This window comes from Mus musculus, chromosome 17, assembly GCF_000001635.26.
Source record: "Mus musculus strain C57BL/6J chromosome 17, GRCm38.p6 C57BL/6J".
NCBI classification, from domain to species: Eukaryota; Metazoa; Chordata; class Mammalia; order Rodentia; family Muridae; genus Mus; species Mus musculus.
Genome location: NC_000083.6, coordinates 49,239,869 through 49,264,012, shown reverse-complemented (window position 1 = coordinate 49,264,012; position 24,144 = coordinate 49,239,869). Strand labels below are relative to the sequence as shown.

The window sequence follows — 24,144 nt, the reverse complement described above, 5'->3', positions numbered from 1 at the left end:
CCAGCTGAGCCATGAATACAGCGCTCTGTGTGTTCTAAGCAAGCCCTGAACCAGCTGAGCCATGAATCCAGCGCTCCGTGTGTTCTAAGCAAGCCCTGAACCAGCTGAGCCATGAATACAGTGTTCTGTGTGTTCTAAGCAAGCCCTGAACCAGCTGAGGCACATTCCCAGCTCACTGGCTCCTATATTCAGAGGCTTCAGTCCTTGTGCACTTGGCTGTGTTGCTTCTGGACATATAAGGTGAGTTATTTCATCATGACAGGGGCCATGAGACAGAGGCACTGCGTTGTGTGCTCTCCCTTTATAGCAGGACAAAGGACATCCTTCATGGGCATACCTCCTAGTGACCTGGTTCCTTAAATTAGGTCCCACTGTCTGGCATTTACAAAAGCTCACAATCATGCCATCAAGTTATGAATCAACCCATGGAGACTGGTACCCTCATGATCCATTCATGTCCCAAAGTCCCATGTCCACTGTGCTAGACAGAGCCTGCTACATAGGAGCTTTTCCTTCCTTCCTTCCTTCCTTCCTTCCTTCCTTCCTTCCTTCCTTCCTTCCTTCCTTTGCTTCCATTCGCCTCCCTCCCTCTATCCCTCCTTTCTTCTCCTCTCTCTGTCTCTCTCTGTGTCTCTGTCTCTGTCTTCCTCTCTCTCTGTCTCCAGTGTGTCTCATGGACTATGATGATCAGTAATTCAGCTGAGTCTACAAGCCCTGGGAATTCTCCGGTCTCCTCCTCCCCCACATTGGGACTACAGATCCCCCTCTCTTTACAGAGGTTCTGAGAGACCAAACTCGAGCCCTCATGCTTGTGCCACAAGCACATTGCACACTGAGCCATCTCCCTGCCCTAAGCTCATATCTTCTTGACACCCGAGGCTGACTCTTTAATATTGCTCTCTACAGACTCCAGTGGGTCAAAGATAAATATAAAAATCGAATCCATAAAAAATTATCTACAAGAAAATAGAACAGAATATTTATCTCAGTTCTTGGGAGGAAATAAATTTATGAATATTAAAAATGGAGGCTATCAACAGAAACAAGATGGATGTGAAGAAATCCATAAAACCAAGGACTCTTGCACAATAAAAAGCAATAAAATAAACATCAGAAGGAAAGCAACAGATAAGGGGAAATATAGCTGATAAATACAATCAGAAATATTTGCTGCCCCAAATATATGAAGACTTGATAAAATATATAAGATGGATGCCCAGATTCTCCAAATTAAGAGATCAAAAGAGATGCTCAGAGAGTGCTAATGGAAATTGAGGTGATAAATCAACCCCGAGAAGAGGCATTCACACTGCCAATTAAAGACAGCGCACACAAAAACCAACTGAAGGTGTAATTATACTCATTTAATGAGCAGAGGCAAACAAACCGTCTGCGGGAGGTGGGGTGGGCTATTTTCCCATCAGGTCTCCAACTGGTACAGGTTTTCTTCTTACCCATAACTCACACTAGGGGTTCTTCCTGGGCTTGTGCATAGCTTAGATGTGGCATGAATCCTGAGACAGTTCAGTAGCAATAGGAAGAACTAGGAAGAACTCTGTGTGTGTGTGTGTGTGTGTGTGTGTGTGTGTCCAGCACTGATGAGCCAGAAACAGGATCTCAGCCAGCATAACTAAATCAGTGAGTCCTCCCTCCCTCCCTCCCTCCCTCCCTCCCTCCCTCCCTCCCTCCCTCCCTCCCTCCCCCATCTCATGCCACACATGTATTTCTGTCTACTAGGACATTGTGGTAAGTTCCTAATGAGTGGATTGAGCTAAAATGGGACTACATTTCCCAGGATTCCCTTCTCTGTGTGGAAGACTTGAGAGGTAAAAGAGAAATAGACAGTTGCAAGGCTTACCCCAGGAAGGGTAAAAGTCAGCTGCATTGTGGCTCATAGATGTTTTTTATCTTTCAAATCTGCTGGCTTCCTTTGCTGGTGTCATGAATCCACCCATGGAGAGTGGTACCCAGACTCTGAATATAGGAGCCAGTGAACTGGGTATATGTGCCTCAGCTGGTTCAGGGCTTGCTTAGAACACGTCGAGCACTGTGTTCTCTCCTTAGTACCACATAAACTGGGCTTGGTGGCACCTATAGTTCCAGCTGAATTGAAATCCAGACTTTTCAGGGTTTCATAAGTGCAGACTCTATGCTGACATTGACTCCCGAAGAGACAAATGGCTCACGTATCAGAGCAGGTATACATGGAGATGAGGTGACTCCCCTGGGTCCCATGAATCCCACTCTAGTGCATGAGTACTTCTTTTCTTTTTAAATGATTGTCTTATCTGTGTTTTTACACGTTTTCATGTGCACCATGAACACGTAGGGCTCACTGAGGCTGAAAGAGCAGGTATGGTGATATCATGGGTGTAGGAACTGAGACTCAGTCCTCTAGAGAAGCTGTAAGTTCCCCTGACCAGTAAACCATCTCTCCAGCCCCTGTAGGTATTGAATCACTATTAGTATAAACAGAATTGGCTGGATAGAGGAGAGGTCAGATGCCATTGAAGAAGGATCCTGCCATAATCTCGGGAGTGCATATTGTAATCCCTCCCCTCCATCTTCTTTCTACTGGCTCCTGATCAGGAGGGAAGGAGCATGCTGGGGATGCCAGATAGGAAAAGCCATGTAGGTCAGTCATTTGAAGATCCAGTACTGCCATTGTTTACTGGTAGCTCCTATGGGAGCTCAGGCCATGCTCTCTAGGGTTATTATTTAAGTCAATAACAGGTACCCTTTTACTCTTCTGGACCCTGAGATGGAGGAGAAATGGTGTATTCCCAAATTATTAGCCTTACAAGGTCATGTATTAAAATGTTGCTTCCCACCTCCATGTCTTGGGGATCAGTTGCCCAAATGCTGCTGCCACAGGACACCATGACAGTGATTCTCTGAAGTTAAAAACCTGGGGAGGTGCCTCTGTGGCTATGGCACCTGCCATGCAATCTTGGCCACCTGAGCTTAGCTCCCTGGGACCCATGTAAAAAGTAGGATGTGGTTGTATGCATCTGTAATCCCAGCACTCACAGGGTGGCATAAAAGGCACAGGAGAATCTACCAGAAGCTTATGGGCCAGCTAGCCTGCAAGGTGAAGGGGCAGAAACAAGGAGAGAGACCTTGTTTAGAACAAGGTGGAGGGCTGGAGAAATGGCTTAGTTGTTATGAGTGCTTCCTGATCTTCTAGAAGTCCCAAGTTCAACCCCTTTCTCCAGACCATTGAGGAAGGACTCTACTATAGCTAGAAGTGACTGGAATCCCTCCCCCCATTTTTTGTTGCTACAATCAATGGCCACTTACCAGTGTGGATCCCACATCTGGTGACTCACAACAGCCTGTAATTCCAACTCCAGGGCACCTGATACCCTCTTCTTGCCTCTTCAGGTACCCCCTGCAACACATACACACACACACACACACACACACACACACACACACACACACACACACACACACAGAGAGAGAGAGAGAGAGAGAGAGAGAGAGAGAGAGAGAGAGAGAGAGAGAGAACTTTAAAAAGGAAAGAAAAAAAATGGAAGTCAAGACCTGGTCACTCCCTGATCTCCTTGTGCAATGGATCAACAAGCAAAGAATGAGTTCAGGACCCTAAGGAGACAATTGAACACCCAAGTAGGGATAGGAGTTACATGGGATTCAGGTAATCTCCAGGGGCACCCCCTATGCCTCCCATTACATGACTACATACATGGAACACCAAAACCATAAATGACTCAGAATCTGGGTGTTGAAGGTTTGGACCATGAGAGCTAGAGATGGTTGTTGAGAGCAAAGAGAGATGACCTGGGTAGGATAGGATGTGTGTCAGAAAGCCCGGTGCAACCACACAAAGCAGATACTGAGGAATGAAGATTTCTTTCTTTTTTTTTTTTTTTTTTTAGTTTGACATGTTCATATATTTTTTAGATTTTATTATTCTTTAACTATGTGTATGCATGTGTGTCTGTGTAGGTGGCTACGTGCACACAAGAGCAGTGCCCATGGAGGCCGGAAGAGGGCATTGGATAGACACACTGGAGCCAGAGTTACAAGCAGTGTAAGTCACCCAACTTGGGTGCTAAGAGTTGAACTTAGCTGTTATCCACTGTGCTGTCTCTTTCAATCCAGTGTGAATACATTCAGTGTATATTTGACCATTTTTTCTCTGCATCCTCCTGCCATCTAAGATAAGTTCTATTTGTAATAATTTGGTTTTCAGCATGAAAACACTAAAATAAATAAGGGGAAAATGGCACAACTGTGAAGAAAAGTAAACAGACCCTAGAGTTGGGTTAAAGGAAACATTGTTCTTTGTGTTTGGGAGCAGGTAATTGTCCTGTCATATAAAGAGAATAGGCACTTCATGTTATGGTACAGGTACAGAGGCTACGGAGTATATAAGTCTATTCATAGACACGGTTTTCTCTATTGTCTATGAATTAGATAGAGATTAAAGACACACATGCCAGTTAATTCCAATTTCCCTGTGTGAAATGAGTAAAACTAATATTTATCTAATAGACTTATAAAAGTAAATGGCATGGCTTATTGCCTATGAGACACTCAATTATTGGCATATTTAGCTTAAAGGGTGAAAATAGAGAAAGAAAGTAAGAGCAGGTGGAGAAAGAAGAAAGGAGGAGGGGAAAGGAGAAGGAAGGGGAAGAAAGAAGAAAGGAAAGAAGCAAAGGGAGGGGGAGGAGACGAGAGGGACGAGAGGAGAGAACGTGGTGTGAGTGGACACTAATCCGAACATTAATAAATGTGGAAGATAATCAACAGAATTCAGAAGGACGTCTCAGGCTCAGGCTTCAGAACACTCATACATCAATTTTCTATTTTAATAAGCAATCTCATCTGCTGCTGAGGGAGATAACAGGCAGACTGTCCATCTTCACGTGTGGATTTTTCTCTGAGCTATCCTTTTGGTACTAAAAATGTCATGGCTCTGGGCAGGCACGTGGCAAGCATCATAGTGGGTTTACTTATGCCAGATAATATGAATTGTTTAAATTGGGACATGGATCATCCCAACAGATGAGAATGAAACACAGGGACGACCATTGTTTATACAGAATCGTTTTGAGTTTTCTTGATGTTAAGAAATACTAGGACAAGCTGCCTCTATATCTATGGGGTTTGCCCCTGTGGAATCAACCAAAGGCAGATGGAAAGTGTTTGAAAAAAAACTAGTGTGTGTAGTGAAATGTGTGGACTTTTTACTTTGTTCTTTTAAGAACTGTTGTCCATTATTTTATGTGTTTTGCCTGCATGTATCTTTGTAGCATGTATATGCAGTGCCCATGAAGGCCAGAAGAGGGCACTGGACCCTTGACTTTGGAGTTGCAGGTGGTTGTGAGCCACCATAGGCATGCTGGGAATCAAACCTAGTTCCTTTGCAAGAGCAGCCATTGCTCTTAACCACTGAGCCATGTCCCCAGCCAAACCATATAGCATTAGAGTTTTTGGTTGGTTTTGTTTTGTTTTGTTTTGTTCTGTTTTGTACTGGTCATTGTAATACATCAGAGGTGATTTTAAAGTTATGGAAGATAGGTGTAAGTTACTGGAAATTCTGTACCATGTATACAAGGAATTTGAACATCTGTTGATTTCAAGGTCCAAAGGGGACCCTGGAACCAATGCCCTAAAGACACTGAAGGACAAGCCTCTAGGCATGTGCATTCCTCACTCCCAGAGGTACTCACTGTATCATTTCCCTTTGTTTTCATGTGTGCATGGTATTTATCTGTCTGTGTGCACATGTATGTTCATGTGTGCACATGTTTGTGGAGGCATCAGGTGGCTTCAGTCACTCTTGACCCTATTCATTGAGGCAGATTCAGATGAACCTGGGGCTCACAGATATGACTAGTCTAGTTAGCCAGCTTGCTCTGTGTCTTTCTGTATTTCTCTGGCACTAGGATGAAAGGTGAACAAACGACATGAGAACATAGCTGTCTTGGCTCTGGTCTTCACATGTGTGGAGCCTAGACCACACTTCAGGGTGACTCATCGCCCTGGCCCCTTATTATTTTGTCTAGTCATCAGTTTTACTTTTCCCCTGCCTTTGCAAGCATTCCTACAATGAGTAGTAGCCTTCAAAGCAGTTGCTATACCACTGGAGGAAAAAGCAAGGTGGACACTCTTGGATGACAGCTGAGCTAGCAAGGCCTTGGGAACCAGGACACAGAGGTGACACAGACTCTCAGTGTTTAGTTCACCAGGAATTCCCAACTGTGGACAGAAAAGAAGGTGAGCAGCTGGGGCATCACTTCTGGGAGCCACATCTGGGAGCCACATCTACACTCGCTGCCCTGTGGGTACAGCTAAGCTCTCCCTGGGACCTTCCTTGATTTTCTTTATCTGTCTCCAACAATGGGTTCCTCCTGTTTGTTTCATTTTTCTTGCTGGTCTATTATTCTGGTGGACTATTTCCTCTAGCACATTACTGAAAAGCAATTTAAGGAAAATAAGATTGATACTGCACACCCGAAGATGGCGTATTATTTAGCCCTTACCCATAGGTGATGGGTGCCAGGGAAGTACAGACAGGTGATCAGTGGCTGGGTGTAGAATTCTACTCTGACAATAATTTTCCTTCAGAAGTTTTTGATTGTTTCTTTATAGCTTCCACTTGCTGTTGAGGAGTCAATAGGCATTTCAATTCTCGACACTTTCCAAATGACTGATAATCTTTTTGCAAGCTTTTGAAAAAGTTCTACTTGTCCATAGAGTTCTAAAAGTTCACAGCCGTACATCTCACCTCCTATTTGTTTGGGTGCATCACGGCAGACACTGGTTGGTCTGTCACAGCAGGCACTAGTTGGTCCATGACAGCAGGCACTAGTTTGTCCATCATGGCAGACACTGGTTGGTCTGTCACAGCAGGCACTAGTTGGTCCATGCCAGCAGGCACTAGTTCGTCCATCATGGCAGACACTGGTTGGTCCATCACAACAGGCACTGACTGATCCATCACAACAGGCATTGGTTGCCCCTTTCCATATGGACACACAAACCATTCTGAACCACCCACTAAATTTAATAATGAAGCCCCTACACTTCTAGATGAAGATGGATTTTCTTACAGAGCCAGTTTTAAACTTGTTTGATCCATCAGTGACAACGCATCTTGGTCTAAACCATCAATGATCACGTGCCTCATTGAACACACTGCTAAAAACCAGCCAGTCGGTGGCAACCTTTGAGGGTTGGTCGGTCAGTCACCAACTTCCTCTAGCGAGAACTGTGGTCTAAATATGAGCTACTCACAACTATGACTATACTTTTGATATTAATATAGTTTGAATTGTTTTATTTTAGCCTTTTAACACCTATATAAGCATCTATGGTCATAAGCTTAAGCTAAGGACAGGCCATACAAAAGGCTTTGAGAAATTGAATTAAACAGAGTCTCTTGGACATAGCTTTTAGCTTCACATATTAAGTGACAGCTTTTTTTTGATTTTTACATAATTACAATTTTGACACCTCCTTATGTCTAGGCGCACAGTTCTGATCTTGCCACACCCAAAGCTGCCACAGATGTGACGCATGACAGCTTGTATCTTACCTGATCTTATGACAAGGGTCTCCTTTCTGTACTTCAGAAGCCACTGAGGTACACACTTGGTTCCCAAGGCTGCCTTCCTGCTCCACACTGAATCAAACATCTCCTTCTAGAAACCCCCAAGCTCTTTTTAAATTATTATTTTTATTTTTAAATTATGGGGATCTGTATATATCAATGTGTGGGTGTGTGAATAGGAGTGCAGTTGCCCACATAGGTCAGGAGAGGGCACTGGGCTCCTGGGGCTGGTATAAGCTGCAGTTGGGACCCACCTGATGTAGGTATAGCATGGTGCACTGTCAAAGGATTAGATATTGTATCAGTAGGAGTTGGCTTTCTTGGTATTCTAAGGAAACAGGAAGCACCTGCAGGCACATCTAAGATGCAAATCATGTATTTTGATGAGCAGAATGTATAAGGGAAGCTCAGAAGAATCAATGAACACTAAGTATGAACTACAATTTTTTCTGAAGTATGCGTCTAACCCATGACTCTCATTGCTAGTGATAAATGGAGGGTAAGGGGGAGGGACCCATTAATCATCCATTAGCTTGTTAAAGCTATGCATGCTGGGAGGAGAAGGTTGCTCTAGCGAGTCCAAGCCTCACTCACAGCAGATGAAAACCTCATTGTCCATACCTCTAGGGTTCAGGGTCCTTTCATAAGCAAATACTGAGACTAGACCTGACCACTGCCATCACTAAGAGCATCCTTGTAGTGCTCAGGGACCAAGGTGGCAGTCCTACTTCTTGGTTGCTAGGGAAGATTCTGATGTCCCAGGAAGGGACAGGACTCCTGGGACCACAGCTGGCTCTAGGAATCTTTGGAGCTGTCTTTCTTCCTTCTTCTCCCATCCCTCCTCCCCTCCCTCTCTCCTTCCTCTATCTGTCTGTCTCTCTGTCTGTCTGTCCCTGTCCCTGTCCCTGTCCCTGTCCCTGTCCCTGTCCCTGTCCCTGTCCCTGTCTCTGTCTCTGTCTCTGTCTCTGTCTCTGTCTCTGTCTCTGTCTCTGTCTGTCTGCTGTGGAGCTCAGAAGTCAACCACTAGTATCTTCCTCTATTGCACTCAACCTTGTCATCCCTTTGGGTTATTGCCTCTCACTTTCCTGGAGCTCACCTATTTGGCTAGGCTGGCTTTCCTGTGAGCACCAGGGATCCTTGTGTTACTGGCTCCCCAGGGCTGGGATTACAAATGTGTGTCATCTCTTTATTGTATATCTTTTAGGGGGTTGAATTTAGGTTCTCATGCATGGACTGCGAGAGCTTTGCTGGTTGAGGCATCTCCCCAGCCTCTGGAGCTGCAGTGTTTCTAAAAGTAACTTCTTGAAGACAACGTGCTCCTGCTGGCTGCACTTCCGGAGTGGTCCTGCCCCTTGCTCTTCTGCACATGGCTGGTGAGCCATCTCCTTAGACTTTGTTTTGATGGCAACCCCTCAAAATTCCTTCTTTATTTTTGTGGCTTTGAACTGGGAGAACTCTGACTCCTGCAGTCTGCAGTCCCAAGTTTGCAGTCACTAGACATCTGCCTTCTGCCTTTACCAGATACTCATCCCAAAAAACCCAGCTTCCCATGCTGGGCTCCCCACTGATCACATGAGTGAACTGAGGATTTCCTCAAAAAGATCAAGTTTAGAAGCAGCACGGTCAGGATTTAAACTTACTTCACTGTAACTAAAAATCCCACTTCTTTTCCCCTTTAGGGTTTTTATTCTGCTATTCCACAGGATCTCTGACAAAGCTTTGACCATCTAGTTGCTAGTCCTTTCTACAACCCCCTCCTGCCTGCATTCAGCTCACACAGCCCCTGCACCAACATGGACAGGATGGGAAAGGACAAGGAAGATTAATCTTGGCTCCACATAAATTTGCCTCTCCTCTCTGTGACAGGACCTGACAGAGGGGGCTCTCTGCAAAGTTTTGGTGGGCACTTAGTCAATACTAATCGGGGGGAGGAGGTGACAGGAACAAAAACTCATGTCCCTGAAACTTCAGCAAAGGGAGGGAGTCAGCCTCGGAGCTTGTGACCTGAATGAACTTCCCCGAGATAGATGGATGGATGTTCATGTGGAAGGATGGAGTTGCGTTGTACCACTGAAGGTGTGTCTCTGAACTGTTGCCATTCAGCTTCAAGGAATGGGGTCCAGAGAAGGGAAGAGATGTGTCTATGTCCCAGCCTTAGAGTGTGTCAGCACTCAGGTTTCGATATCTACGTGGGTTTCCACAAGCCTGTGTCCAAGGCATGGTGTATCCCATTGATTCCTATAATAGCTCCACCCTGGACTGGTCTCCTCACATAGCTTCATGTATGGACTGTTTGGTCTCTAGTTGGTGGCACTATTACAAGTGGTGGCCATGTTATGTTAGGAAGTAGTTCACCTCGGGTGTTGTGGGATTCTATCCTCCTTGCCTGATGTGACAGCTGTCATCATGAAATCAGAGAAGCTGTGAATATCTGCACGAGAACCTCCCAAGGTGGCGCCTGTTAACATTTCCTCACAGAGAGGGATGGGAAGGGTCATTACAGCCATCTGAGATGGCATTAACTCCCTCCCTCTTGTCCCCAGCAGCTGCCCATAATCCTGCTCCAGTTGCATGGTCTCAAGAGGTTACTAGACTATACAGAGGGGCGGGGCGGGGGCGGTTAGTAGATGAGGACCTTTCGTTAGCTAAGCTTTGGGGAGTGTTTCAAGGTGGATTTGGGAGCCTGGGGCCAGGAACAAACCAGGAATAAGCCCCAGAAAGGATGTTGTCCAAGAGCATTTATTGAGGATGGAGCCACCTCACTTTGCTAAAGATACAGCGAGAAGCCACATGTGCTTCCTCATTAGTGTGGAGATTACTATGACTGGCAACTGAAGTTACATGTGTTTGTATGTGTGCACATGTGTTTGCAATATGTGCACATGTATGTCCATGAACATGGAGCCAGAGGGCATCTGCTATCTTCCTCGGTTGCCTGCCATCGTAATTTTTTGACACAAGTTCTCCCACTGAATCTATAGCTCAGCATTTGGCTAGAATGGCTAACTAGAGCCATCCCAGGAATCTTCTCATCTCTGCTTTCTTGGCTTTTACATGGCTGCTGAAGATCCAAATTCATATCCATGTGCTTACTTAGCGTGTGTGTTCCAGACTGCTCCTTCTTCCCAGTACCCATACCTGAAGTTTTAATTGCATTCAATTTAATAACTGTGAATGTGGATCGAAGTGCTCACACTTGCTGCTGCTAATGTGTAGTGGGTTGGCCTGATGATGTTTGTATTCTGATGTTAATACAGATGCTAATCCTCCAAAGGGGTTGCTCCCACTGAGCAGACCATCATGTACTCAGGTATTGCCACATGAACCTTCTCCCCAGTTTAACTGATCAATAAAAGGCTAGAGCCTGTGATTGGCCAGTGGGGGAGGGAGGTGGGACTGGAGGCTTGAGAATGGGGGCAGGCAGAGAGAGGAGAGAGGATGAAGGGAGAGGAGAAGTGGGGACAGAGGAAGAGGAGGAAGAAGCTATGATGGACCAGAACCATGTGGCTGGAAGAAACTCCAACTAGGAAGGGGTCTTGTAGCTGGGGAACAAGTTAGTATAACTCTAGATCTGCCCAATCGAGGCATATGACTTATGATTAAAATATCTGGATTGTGTGTCTTTTATATGGGTTTATTCCAGCAACATTACTGCATTGCACTGCATAAGTGAGAATCTATTCACCCCTCCTCGCTGCCTTTGCTCTGGGTATCTGTCCCCTTGAGACACAGCTCTCTCCCACTCCCTGTCAAGCTCCCCCTCCCACAATCAGAGAGAGCTATAATGACAGCCATGACTTCAGCTCTGAGAAGGGAAAAGACAGGAGGGTAAATAGCATTAAAGAGCCCAATGTGAAGATTAAGTGACTACAGAACAGAAATCCTGTAGAGCCAGCCCTGCCTAATGAACCATAGCGGATATCAGTCTGACCCACAAGGTATGCACATGGGTGCATCCTCCAGCTGGAGACTCACGGCTCCCTTCCTCACCAGTTTGGGGCCATCTGCTGCTAGCCTCCCCTTCTGTCCCTATGGCTATGTCTGCCAGAGGGCCACTCAATCATGAGTTTCTTCAAACAAGGCACAGGGGATTCAGCCTGGTTCCCTGCTGAAAGCAGATGAACAGGGCTGCAGAGAGAGGTACCAGGCAGACGGAAGCACCCAAGACTCACCTCCCTATGAAATTTCCGTGACAATACCACCCTGAAAGTGACTCCGTTTCCCCTTTAGCCCTGTAGATGTCTTGATGCAGCCTGTCTGGATTACGTATCGCAAAGGGTGGCACCTAACTTGTGCTCACACTGGACTGCAAATTCATGACCCTGTCATCCACTGATGAATTCAACTGTGAGCCCAACTGCTATTGGTAATGAGCACTCTCAGACCAAGTACTGAGCCATAGGCTATTGAAGAATTAGATGCAACCGAGTCAGCTAGTTCAAGGCCAACCTAGGCAACACGAAGCCTTGCCTCACAACAAAATTAAAACAAACAAAATCTTTACAGGTTTCACAGTGGCTCAGCAGGTAGAAGCTACTTGCTACCAAGCCTGAGTACCTGAGTTGATTCTCTAGGGCCAATGTTGTGGAAGAGTGCTGGCTCCTGCAAACTGTTCCCAGACATACATACACACACACACACACACACACACACACACACACACACACACACACACTTAAATGTAGTAAATGTAATCACAGCACTGGGGAGATACAGACAGTATCCCTGGGGCCCCTACTTGGCAAGTTCCAAGTCTCAGCTAGAGACCCTGTCCCAAGACAAATGGAAACCAAGGCAAACAGGACCTGAGGGATGACATGCAAGATGCTGTCCACGCAAACAGTGATACATGCAAATACATGATTATGAACTCACCCTTCACAAATGCATCTGAACACACATGCACACATGTATACAATAAATAAACAAATGATGTTGTAGGCAGACACCTCTCCCCTCCACTTGCCACAAAGACAGCAGTCTCGTCTTCCCAAGCCTTGCTAGCTTTCTGCTTTGCAGCCATAGCCTCACTCTTAGTACACGGTGGAGCCATGTTGGGATTGACTTCTCCAGCCTGAAACATCCCTGCAGAGGGAGACATTCGCCTGTTAGGGGGCTCTGCTCATCAAAGAGGACTTTCCCTAGTCTCCATCTCCTCCCTGTCTCCTAGGAACTTTCCAATCAGACTCCAGGGAAATGGAAAGAGGAATTGGATGCCTGTTCTCTTTGCCTGCTTTCAGTGCACAGTCCCTGCTGTCCCCAGCTCCAGTCTCCCACTCCTCAGCTCCAGGGGAATTTGCATATTAATTTGAAAGTGAGATGGCTTATTAGCCATAACCTGTCATGTATCGCCCAGTACATCTGGACCTGGATTAGATTCAATATTGCCACAGAATAAAGACAGAGGGGGAGAAAACCTTCAATAATTTAAACTCATTATTCTACTAATCCTCGCGCTTGGCTGGGCTCCCTGGAGGTGTGTTAGGAGGTAATTGAAAACACGAGCTTCTCAAAGAAGACATCTGGGGCGAGTACTGCTGTAGAAAGCACTGGGCCCTATGTGGGTCTCCTCTCATTTCCCCTAGAGGAAGAGAAGAGAGGGATGAGGGGTGGGGATGGGGATAGGGGTGCAGCAGGGACCCCAGGAGTTGGAGGGGAACCATGTGGATTATCTTTTAGGACAAGGGGTATCAGCAGACTGCAAGAAGGATACAGATTCAGGTTGGGTTTCTGCTTCCCAGGAGAGAGGAGAGAAGGAAAGAGAAAGACTATTGCAGAGCCCAACTTGAAATTCTTTCCCATCCCATACCCCACCCTGGCTGGGACCTCTGAAGCCTCATGCTTAAGAGAGTGTCAGCTCTACTTTGCAAGCAGCTTATTAAACTTGTTTGATGCCATTTTGTTTGACCTATTGATTGAGGTTTGTTGAGGCAAGGTCTCACTATGGAGACCAGTCTGGCCTTGAACTCGAGTCACAGAAATGGTCCTGTCCTTGCCTCTTAAATGCTGGGACTAAAGGTGTGGGTCACCACACTCAGCCTGGATTTTCTTCCTGGTGATTCCAGAAGTGGCAATTCTGTTAGAATGTTGCTAAGCATCTTGTGGTTACCAGCACAGCTTTTATCTCTAAGAATTCTCTGTCAAGACCTGATGTGGTGGTACATGCCTACAGTGCCAGAGTTCAGGATGCAGAGGAAGGGCTGTTGCAAGTTTGAAGCCTGATTGGGCTGCATAGGGAGTTGCAAGACAGCCAGAGCTAGTGAGATCCCATCTCAAAACAACAATAAAAACAAAACAAAAAGAGAAGACAGGTGGGGGCGGGTGGGGGAGGGGCTCAGTCAGTGAAGTGTTTCCTGTGTAAGTATCAGAAGCTGAGTACAATAGAACAATAGCCACGACTCATGAAAAAACGGGATGTTACAGAGCATGTCGGGGAGAAGGTAGAGACAGATTCTGAGCATATGCTGGCCAGCCATTCTAGCCAAAATGGCAAGCTGTAGGCTTGGTGAGAGACTGTATGTGATTGAAGAAGATACCCCATTATCAAAGTCACTCACATTCAAACAACACACACACACATACACACACACACACACACACACACACACACACACACACAACCACACAGACAGACAGACAGACAGACAGCATCTACCATCATCATCAACAGAAATCCCCAAAGAATTACCCACTTCACAGTGTCAGTACCCAGCCTGTGAAGCCCTGAGAGAGGAGTGATCACATCCCCGGGCTGGCCCTCTGAGTCTCCATGGAGACCAGGTCATGCCTTTGTAGACATTATTCTTTTGAGATGGGGTCTCTTGCTGAACCTGCTTCTAAGTGGCAGCCAGCACTAGGATCAGAGGCACATGTGCCAGCATGGGTGCTGTGGATTTCAACTCAGGTCTTGACCTGCTGAGCCATCTCCCAGACCTAGGTTCTATGCCTCTGAATTCCTCTTGCACATGAGGCTGGCAAGCCTGAGGCTGTCTTCTGCTGCCCATGGCTTAATTACCTCCAGCTGGGGCTCTCAACACTGGAAGGCAGGAAGAGAAATCCTGGCCTGGCAAGAAGTAATAAATGTCCAGAACAGAGATAGGTCCTATGCAAGACAGCATCCTGGAGTCTTGTTTGCTCGATTGGATGGAGAGGCCTCACCCCACAGAGTCATTCATTCTCTTTGTAGGCCCTGAGTGAGCAATCCCCACATGCCAGGGTAGCGCTTCTTCAACTTGATGATGTCCCACTGGTACGTGATGGAGAGCCATCATGTGGTTGGGGTCTCCATTCATCATGCCCAGGAGAAAAATTGCAATGAGACTCTAGCTGCCTAGGATGTGATACTCGGTCATGGCTGAGGATAGGCACGGTGATCCAAGAAGGTGACACATTCCAGGAACATAGCATTGTCATCCGTGTGGCGGCATGCTCACTGCCCCAAAGTCTTTTCTTTGAACTAGGGACTCGGGAAGCCACAGTTTTGTATCCAGTAGGTCAGAAGTTGAAGTGACCTGGGGAACCACAGAGCTTGGGTCTACTATCTGACATGAGAACAGTGTGAGGTCTGTGTTGATTAAAGGGGAAAGGGCCTGGCTCACAAGGCGTCCTAAAGCCAGATGAGCTGGGGTGAGCATGGCAAACAGATCAGCGATCATCTGAGGATGAGGCTGGAGAGATGGGAGTATGAAAGATTCCTCCACTGTCTTAGTTAGCGTTTCCATTGCTGTGAAGAGCTGGCTTACAGGTTCAGAGGTTTAGTCCATTATCATCAAAGCCGGAAGCATGGCAGCATGCAGGCAGACAGGATGCTGGCTAGAGACAGAGCTGAGCGTTCAACATCTTGATCCGAAGGCAGGCAGAGGAGACTCTCTTCAGCAGATAGGAAAAGGGTCTCTTTCACAATGGGCAGAGCCTGAACTCAGAACCTCAAAGCCTACCCCCAGAGTGACACACCTCCTCCCACAAGGCCACACCTCCTAATAATGCTGCTTCCCATGGGCCAAGCATTCAAACTACCACACCTACCTCCTCCTCCAAAGAGGCAGACTGGAACCAGTCCCCACCTCGCATGTTCAGAGCACTCATGGACAGATTGTTTAGTGGTCTGTGTAGTGGTCTGTGTGTTGGTCTGCTGTGGTTATCCCCATTGGAAAACACACTGCATAGAGATTCCAGCAGCCTGTCTTATACTTTTCATGAACCCCACAGTGATCTCTCTCTAAGACTGGGGGGCCTCAGATCCAGGCCTTGTACATATTTAAAATGTACATTTGTTACATATTAAAAATGCCAGGAGGTGGCAAGATGGCTCAGTCTCTAAAAGTGCTTGCCAGACATGGTGGGGTATGCCTACAGCCCCAGCTCTGAGGAAGCCAAGACAGCAGGATACCTGAGACTCACTGGCCAGCCAGCCTAGCAGATGAAAGGCTGCTTCAAAAGTCAAGGTAGAGGCTGGAGAGATGCTGTGTGGTTAAGGGCACTGCTGCTTCTGCTGAGAACCCAAGTTTGGTACCCAGCCTCCATGTTTGGTAGCTCACAAACTCCTGTATCTCCAGCATTTGGTAGGATTCAAATGCATGGACCCCTCTCTCAGACATATACACATAACTAAAAATAGTGGAAAGAAAATAAGGTGGACAGCTCCTGGGGGGTGGCACCTGAGGTTCTTTTCAGTCTACACACACACACACACACACATAGCCTGGAGCACCCCAGGCAGAGCCCCATCAGACAAACCCTATCCTTTCTGTTTATGCTATGCCAGTGATTTTTCTGCAAAGACCAGCCTGTGGCAGGGTGTTAGGCTTGTACACAGAAAACTCAAGAGCGGTAAGCGAGAAGGGAAAAATTCAGCCAATTTGGATTTTTGGCAGCCTGTAGATTTCGAAGCAATCAATTTGTCAGGTGGAATTCAATTTTTCTTTTCCTACGTTCAGCCAAAATCAGAGTCCACAGGCTTCGTGGCGTCTGGGAAATTTCTCTGTGGAAGACAGGCTGGCTAATTGTTCTCCCTCGCTCGGAGATTCCGGCCGATTCTGAGACACATAAATAAAGACTGTTACTCTACTCGAGTACTGGGGAAAGTGGGATTTATTAATTTAAACGAGCTGGTGTGGAGGTCTCTGGGGAGGGCGCCTGTGTTATTCACTTGCGAGTCCCAGGGTGTAATTTACAACGAGTTCTCGCTCTCTGTTTTGGACTCCGCCAATGCCAGGGCATAAATTCTTCCTGGTTATTATTTCCATAATTCATTATTCATTGAATGTTGACTTTGTGTAACACAAGCAGTGGAGAGAGATGCAATCATCCCAAGGGGCAGGAGAGACACATCTGCAGCAATTCCAAGGAGACGAGGTGTGAGTCAGAAGAGGGGAGATGCCTCCCCAGGACTGCGTGGGAAGCTTTGGAGCTCTGGGTAAGTCTTTGGTTAAGGCTTCTCAAAAAACAAAAACAAAAACAAAAAACAAAACAAAACAAAAAAACTGGCTTGGGGCAAAGAGAGTGTAATTTAGACTTATCTGGTGAATGGTTGGCAAATCGGAGCTCTTGACGCAAAGAATCCAAGGGAGGGGAAAAGGGCAGGGACAAAGCTAAGGTCCTAGGGTTTGAGGAAGGTAGCAGGCATGTTCATTCCAAACAATTCCTTCACTTTTACTTTCAGTAAAGAACCAAGGGTCAGGAGACACCGACACAGTCACATTCATTATAACACCAATCACAATGAGCAACAGCCATGAAATCAGCCTGGATGCTCATCAGTGGGTAAGTGGGTGAAGAGAATTCGGTATGTGTATACACCAAAGTATTATTCAGCCATGAAAAATGAGTGAAGCCAAATGTCTTTGCAGGAAAGAAAGGACAGATCTGGAGATCGCCATATAATGTAAGATAAATGAGACTCAGATAAAAAAATACACTGTGCTGTCTCTTATGTATAAAACCTAGACACAATAACAACATACAAGTAAAAGGGGACTATTAAGGAAAGGGGAGACAGGAAGATACGGGGGAAATATGGTCAAACTATATTATAGACACATATGAAAATGTTTTTGTGGAACCCGTCATTTTGCACTTTAATAAAGGCTAATAACACCCCCCTCTCAGACAGGATCGCATACAGCCTTGAACTTAAAATGTAGCCAAGTGTGACCTCGAACTTCTGATTCTCCCGTTTCCATCTCCCAAGTGCTGGGCTTGCCCCCATGCCTCAGAAATCAGACAATTCAAACATACGTCTATGCAAATACTAAATAAGGGAGGTCAAGGCAGGTGAGGTGGAGGTGGCCAGGCATCCACAGGCTCCCAGAATTCCATTCTCCCTCTGTACCAATCCGGCTTTATTTCTCACCAGCACCAAACAACTGTAGGGCTCAGAGGCACATGCCAGCTGACAGAACATTTGAGACCTAGCAACAGAAAGCAATTAAGTGCTGTTTGGCTCTGCCTCTGAGTGTGCTGGGAATTAAGGAGCAGACAGAAATGATTTCAGAGCATCAAGGAAGGCTGAGTGGTTCAGCGGCATGCTCTTCTCCCCTTCTTGCTTCCTTTCCTCAAGCGTTTATTAAGCACCAGTTGTGTGCCAGACTTTGTGCTATATGGGCAAGGGGCTAAAGGTGGCAGCAGCGGGGGGTGGGGGGGTGGGACACGGACACGGACATACACACACGGGACTGACACAGATCAGAGAGGCATCTGGGGAGGCAAGAAGTTATCTAGAGGCCCAATATCTCAGCTGCAAAGTGAGGTACCTGCCCATTTCACCAGAGGGCTGGGAGGGAACACACCCTGATCAGCGAGTGCCTGATGCGTAGGACTCAGCAAGGGTAGCTAATCATTGCTGCCCTGAGCAGCTGGACTCTCAGACTTCTGTGTGCTGCAAACCAGGGCTCCCACCAAGCAAAACCCCCATAAAATACCTCTCCATACATACATATACACATATTTATCATAAAATATTGTTTGAGCCAAGCGTGATGGCACATGCTGCAATCCCCATGCTCATAGTTAATTTATATATTTAGCTATATAGCTAAACCTGGACTATATAAGACACTGTCTCAAAGAGTGTAAGGGATGTGGGGGGAAAAAGGCTCAATGGTTAAGAGCACTTGATGCACTTTCAGAACACCCAGGTTCAATTCCCAGCACACATATTGTAGCTTACAGCCATATGAAACACTGGTGCTAGGGGTTCCAGCGCCCTCTCCTGGCTTCCAAGGGCATTGCATGCACATGGTACACATACATGCAATTAAAACACCCATGCACATTATATCAAAATAAGTAAGTCTGTGGTGAAACACACTCACTTCTGCTTCTGCATTCGTCCTTCTTCCATTCTGCTTTCCATTTGTGGGGAGGGCATTCTGGTCACCAGTTTATTTATAGTTTCCCTTCAATTTCTCATGGACTCAATCCTATTTATTTTGGTGAAGTATAAGCTGTTTGTAACTGTCCTTGAGAACTATTGGAGAACCTAGAGAGACAGCTCAAGGCTAAGACCACTTACAGTCACTCAAGGTGGCTTACATGACCTGGATCTCCAGCTCCAGGGGAACCCAGCTCTGACTACCTCTTCTGGTCACAGGAGACAACACACTCACACACACACAACCCCCTGACACATACACACATACACATAAATAAAAATCAATTTAAAAAACCCATTTGGAACAATACATTCCAGGGGGTGATAAGAGCTAATGGATGTTAGTTATGGGCTCTCAGGCATGGCTCTCCTCCAAGCGTTGGCACTTTGCAACTGGGTGGCCTCCAGCTAGACATTTAGATTTTCTGTGCCTCTGTGTGTTCTATTAAAAATGGACATGATGGGGCTGGAGAGATGGCTCCAAAGGACTGGGTGGGGCACCATAGCCTATAACTTCAGCTCCAGGAAATCAAATGCTCAATGCTCTCTTCTGTCTGGCCTCTGTGTGTGTGTGTGTGTGTGTGTGTGTGTGTGTGTGTGTGTATCCTAAGTTTTCTTCAAAGTCTTATTCTCCTGCCTCATCACTGTGAGTGTGGGGATTGCAGTATGTGCCAGCATGTTTAGTATATGTCTCTTCTTACTACTGTTTCTTAGAGACAATGAGTAAAGATGACTGATGACAAGCTGACCACAGAGATGAGGCTGAAGGTAAAGCCCGTGGTACAGAGGGAGAAGGTGGGGCCAGCCCACACAATGGACAGTTTCATTTCCAACAACTTCTTTGCTAAAAAAAAAAAAAAAAAAAAAAAAAAAAGCTAGGCATGGTGGCACATGCTTTTAATCCCAGCACTCGGGAGGCAGAGGCAAGCGAATTTCTGAGTTTGAGGCCAGCCTGGTCTACAGAGTGAGTTCCAGGATAGCCAGGGCTACACAGAGAAACCCTGTCTCAGAAAACCAAAAAAAAAAAAAAAAAAAAAAAAAAAAAAAAAAAAAAAAAAAAAGATGCTTTTAAGTTTGTGTCTGACCTTGTGTCTGTGAGAGTAGGCCACATGTGTGTGTTGGTGCCTGTAGAGGCCAGAAAAGAACATCAGATTTCCTGGAGCTGAAGCTACAGGCAGTGATGCCCCTCCCAATCCTCTGGAAAAGCTGCAGGTGTTTGGTAACCACAGAGCCATCTCTCCAGCCCCACCATGCCCATTTTTAATGGAACATGCCAAGGCTCAGAAAAATCTAAATGTCTAGCTGGAGGCTACCCAGTTGCAAAGTGCCAAAGCTTGGAGGGGAGCCCAGCCTGAGCCAGTTCTAGAAAATTCTCTCTGCTGACATTGGGTCCATCCCTGTGCTTCATAGAGAATGACCCTTGAGTCTGTCATTGTCGATCCATTCAAGGCAGAGCTCTTGGCTTGCTGCCCTGATCCACTTCATCTGTTTCCAGAGCCGCCAGTGACAAGCCTTCTCCCAGCAACCCTGAGTGTGTGGCTGCAGAGACAGAAACCATGATTTTCAAGCAAATGAACTCAGGGCTGGAGACTCCAGCTCAGCAGGCTTCTCCCACCCCAGCACCAGCAGAACCATTAGTGTCTTTCAACAGAGCCCAGGGTAGCTTTCATTGGCATCCAAGGCTTCAAGGGGTCCCACAGTGAGACTCTACTCAAACTGTGTTGACCTCTACAGAGGTATGGACACTGGGAAAGGCCCTTACTTACTTAGGATGCACACCCAAGGCTAAGGCAGGCTATTTGCCTCTCTACTCTGTAAGTAGCTCAGGTCGCACAGCATCTGGGGAACAGCAGCTAGTCCAAACTGTCCTCTGGGTGCGAGCACTGAGAGTCCCAGGCAGAGATGGTCCTTCCCACCCAGAAGGACCTGAGCAGTCTGGCTCAGCTTGTCCGGATGGAGGGAACCCTATCGTTTGCTAATAAGAAGCCCAGGAGCCCCTTGCAACAGTTTGGCTTCTACAGTTCAGGTTATCAATCATGTGCTCAACAAAGGAAATGGAAAGTTCCAGAAGAAAACATTTCATAGCTTTTAAATCACATGTCATTCTGAGTAGCAAGAAATTCTCTGTCTGCTTCATCTAACCCAGGACTCAGATCATTTCTTGGCCCGGCATGTCCCTGACATATACACTCCCCATGCCTGCCAGTCACTTAAGGCTGTCTTGGTATTGGTACTGATATCACAGTGTCTCAATGCTACGATCTTGCCACCCTTATTTTACATAATAGCATCAATAAATGCAAACCAACTTGAGGCAGGATAGAAAGACAAGGAAAAGAGCAAGCTTGGGGACCCGAGTTCAAGTGCCATCCTCATGTAAAATATCAGGTGTGGCTTTACCCATAGCCCCTAGCACTGTGGGGATAAGAGATCTTTGGGGCTTACTGACTGCCAGCCTAGTTTCAGGTTCCGTGAGAGACAGTCTCAAAGGAATAGGGTGGAGAGTGACAGTGAGATCTCTGATACCATCCTCTGGCCTCTACTTGCACACATACACACACACATGTGAAATAAAATAAAGGAAACGGCACCTACATGACCCGGGAGCTCTTCAAGCTTCTGTTTCCTTCCGTGGCCTCTGATCTGGCCACCAATGACCTGTGCTTCCTCAGGGAGTCATTCTGTCAATAATTGCCCATGGTAAGAATAAAATGACTCTTCCTCAAGGCTGGGTGGGAAGGATGGAGAAGAAGGAAGGCTCAATAACCACATACCATGGGGTGGTGAGGGTCCACAGACTAAGACTGATCTAGCTGCTTATCTTGAGCAAATAATTCCTGTGTGGCACTTAAAACCCAGCTTTAGAGGCACCCCAGGTTGGCAGCCATTTCCCATTTATTACCGCTAATCCCCAGGATAGGCCCACACAGTTTGCATTAGGATCTCTGACCTGTATTCATGATTTGAGCTAAGGAGCAGGTGGATTAAGCAGTCAGTCTAACCTCACACAGCTCAGCTGTGGTGGAGCCAGGACACATCCCTGTGTGGCTGATTCTGAGCCTCCAAATGCTAACAAGGTCCCTTTATGGATGATGGCTGGTAAATGTTTGTGACCATAGTCTACACTGAGAGATGAGTTTTTTTTTTTTTTAATCTTCTTGAGTATCCTTTTGCATGGGGGCGGGGGAGCAGTGCCTTCTCCCCCTGGGCTGTTGCACATTGCCATTCACTACATTGAGATCCATGGGTCTGTTGTGCATTCTAGGAGGCTTGATGGGGAGATGCTGTGGCAGAGAGGAGAGAGAGGGGGCCCAGGGATCTCCTGTACCTCCTTCTTCACCTGCTTCCTACCCAAAGGCCACTTGTCCTGCCTGCATGACCTCCTTGTCTGGGATCCTTCCGTGACTGGCAGTACCCTTGGCTTCCCTGTCCCTACTTCTGAGTCTTTTTTTTTTTTTAATCTTTACTGGATTCACCTTCAAGTAAGTAAGTTATTTCTCTTGCTCTCTCACTCTCCCTCCCCCAACACACACACACACACACACACACACACACACACACACACACACACACACCTAGAGAGAGAAATTAAAGGAAAGTTATCTTCTTCCATGCCCTGCATGGCTCTATTTACTGAATAAGCAAAATTTACACATAGCCTGTCTTTTGCCAAAAGAAAAATGTTCCAGACTATTTCTAGAGAGAGCCGCAGAAACCCCGCCGACCAACCGTGTCTTTAAAAAAAGGGAAAAGAAGCTGAGGTTAGGAAAAGAGGCAGTGGGCTGGCCCCTTGAGTGTGTTGGTAAGCTCAGTGAAGAATCAGGGCTGTTAGTCATACAAGGACTGGGGGTGTGCTGAGCCATGCTGGAGCCCCCTTTCCAGGTAAAAATACCCAGTGGGAGATGAACTTCCTAACACGTTTCTTTTCCCTCCCTGGTTCCTTCTCAGCTCTGTTGTTCAAGCCCACAGTATTACATGCAGCCAGGGTTTCTGGAAGCCTTGCTTGTCCGAGCAGGAACGGCCCCAGCAATTGCTCAGTCCAGCCTTTTTATTTTACAGGTGAGGAAGCCGTCTCCAGCAATGCTTCATCCCGTTAAATCAACACGGGTTGATTCACAGCTCCTTAACACGGGCTGAGAACTTTCAAGAAAAGCAGCCAAGCCCTTCCCTGCCAAGAGGGAACCCATATAGCCCGGTGCCTGTGGTTGCCTCTCAGAACATTCCTGAGAGGCAAGAGGCTTCCCAGCTCTGCCCACCCTAGCTCCCCTAGCCTATAAAGACATCAAGCGTTATGGGGGGAGAAGAGGGATGCCCCAAGGTCACACTCTGATCCTAAGAGCCAAGTCTCTCTGAGAATGGGGATTGCTGGCCAAGAGGAGGAGGAGGAGAGCCAAACTTAGGGCAATAACTTCATATCCTCAGTGGCCACAGCTCCTGCCCCAGTCTCTGTGGGCATGACCTCCAACATGGGAGCACATCCCTGGGTGTTAAAAGGTTAAAAGGAGAAAGTGGAAGGCTGGGAGAAAATACAATAATATTCATTTATAGGTCTCTTTATAGTCATTAAAATTTTTTGCCTTTCATAGTTTAATAGCATGGCTTTCAGTATTACATGAGTAAAACTTAAAAATTAATACACTTATTTTAGAAGGTGTACAAGTCCAAAAAAAGGTTCTTAGCCACTGTGTTGGGGTAACTCTGAAAGCAGAATCCACTCATTATAAAGGGCTTTTTGAATCCTAACCAGTCTTGTGGCAATTTTCCCAAGGCAAGGCCAGGCCAACTCAGAGCAGCCAGAGAGCCTGTGGTGTTGCTGTGGCTTCAACTGGGATTACAGAAATGTTTTTTACTAGGGATGGGAGTCAAGCATAGCTCCCAAGTTAGAAAGCATGATCTGGAAATACTGTAGTCCACCCATTCATGACCAGGTCCCTGTGTGCAGAGCCAGCATCTACACTAGGGAGAGGAACCCAGAAGGGACCACTGTGGGATGAGCTTTCTCTTCTGCAGGAACAGAAAAGCCCAGAGTGAGCCCCACAAAGTATGGTGTGCAGAAGAGACCAATGGGGAAGGCTGTGCTATATGCTACGTGGACCTGCTCAGCACACTTCCCCAGCTTGACCCAGGGATACCCTGCCTCCACTTCCCAAGCACTGGGATTAAAAGTATGGCACCATACCTGACTGAC

At 46.6% G+C, this 24,144-nt stretch overlaps 1 long non-coding RNA gene across 7 annotated transcripts; it reads left to right on the top strand.

The window, feature by feature from the left end:
* Window positions 1–23,472, top strand: Gm30532. Of its 7 annotated transcripts, none has more exons than XR_876860.3 (7): window positions 1–240; window positions 3,970–4,054; window positions 8,790–8,958; window positions 11,816–11,951; window positions 16,874–17,000; window positions 17,247–17,347; window positions 23,016–23,472. It is a non-coding gene; the product is annotated as a predicted gene, 30532 (long non-coding RNA). The 7 variants fall into 7 exon arrangements; XR_385630.4 differs by lacking the exon at window positions 23,016–23,472 and adding an exon at window positions 22,222–22,485; XR_876859.2 differs by lacking the exon at window positions 23,016–23,472 and adding an exon at window positions 17,434–17,622.
* Window positions 23,473–24,144: the final 672 nt, after the last annotated feature.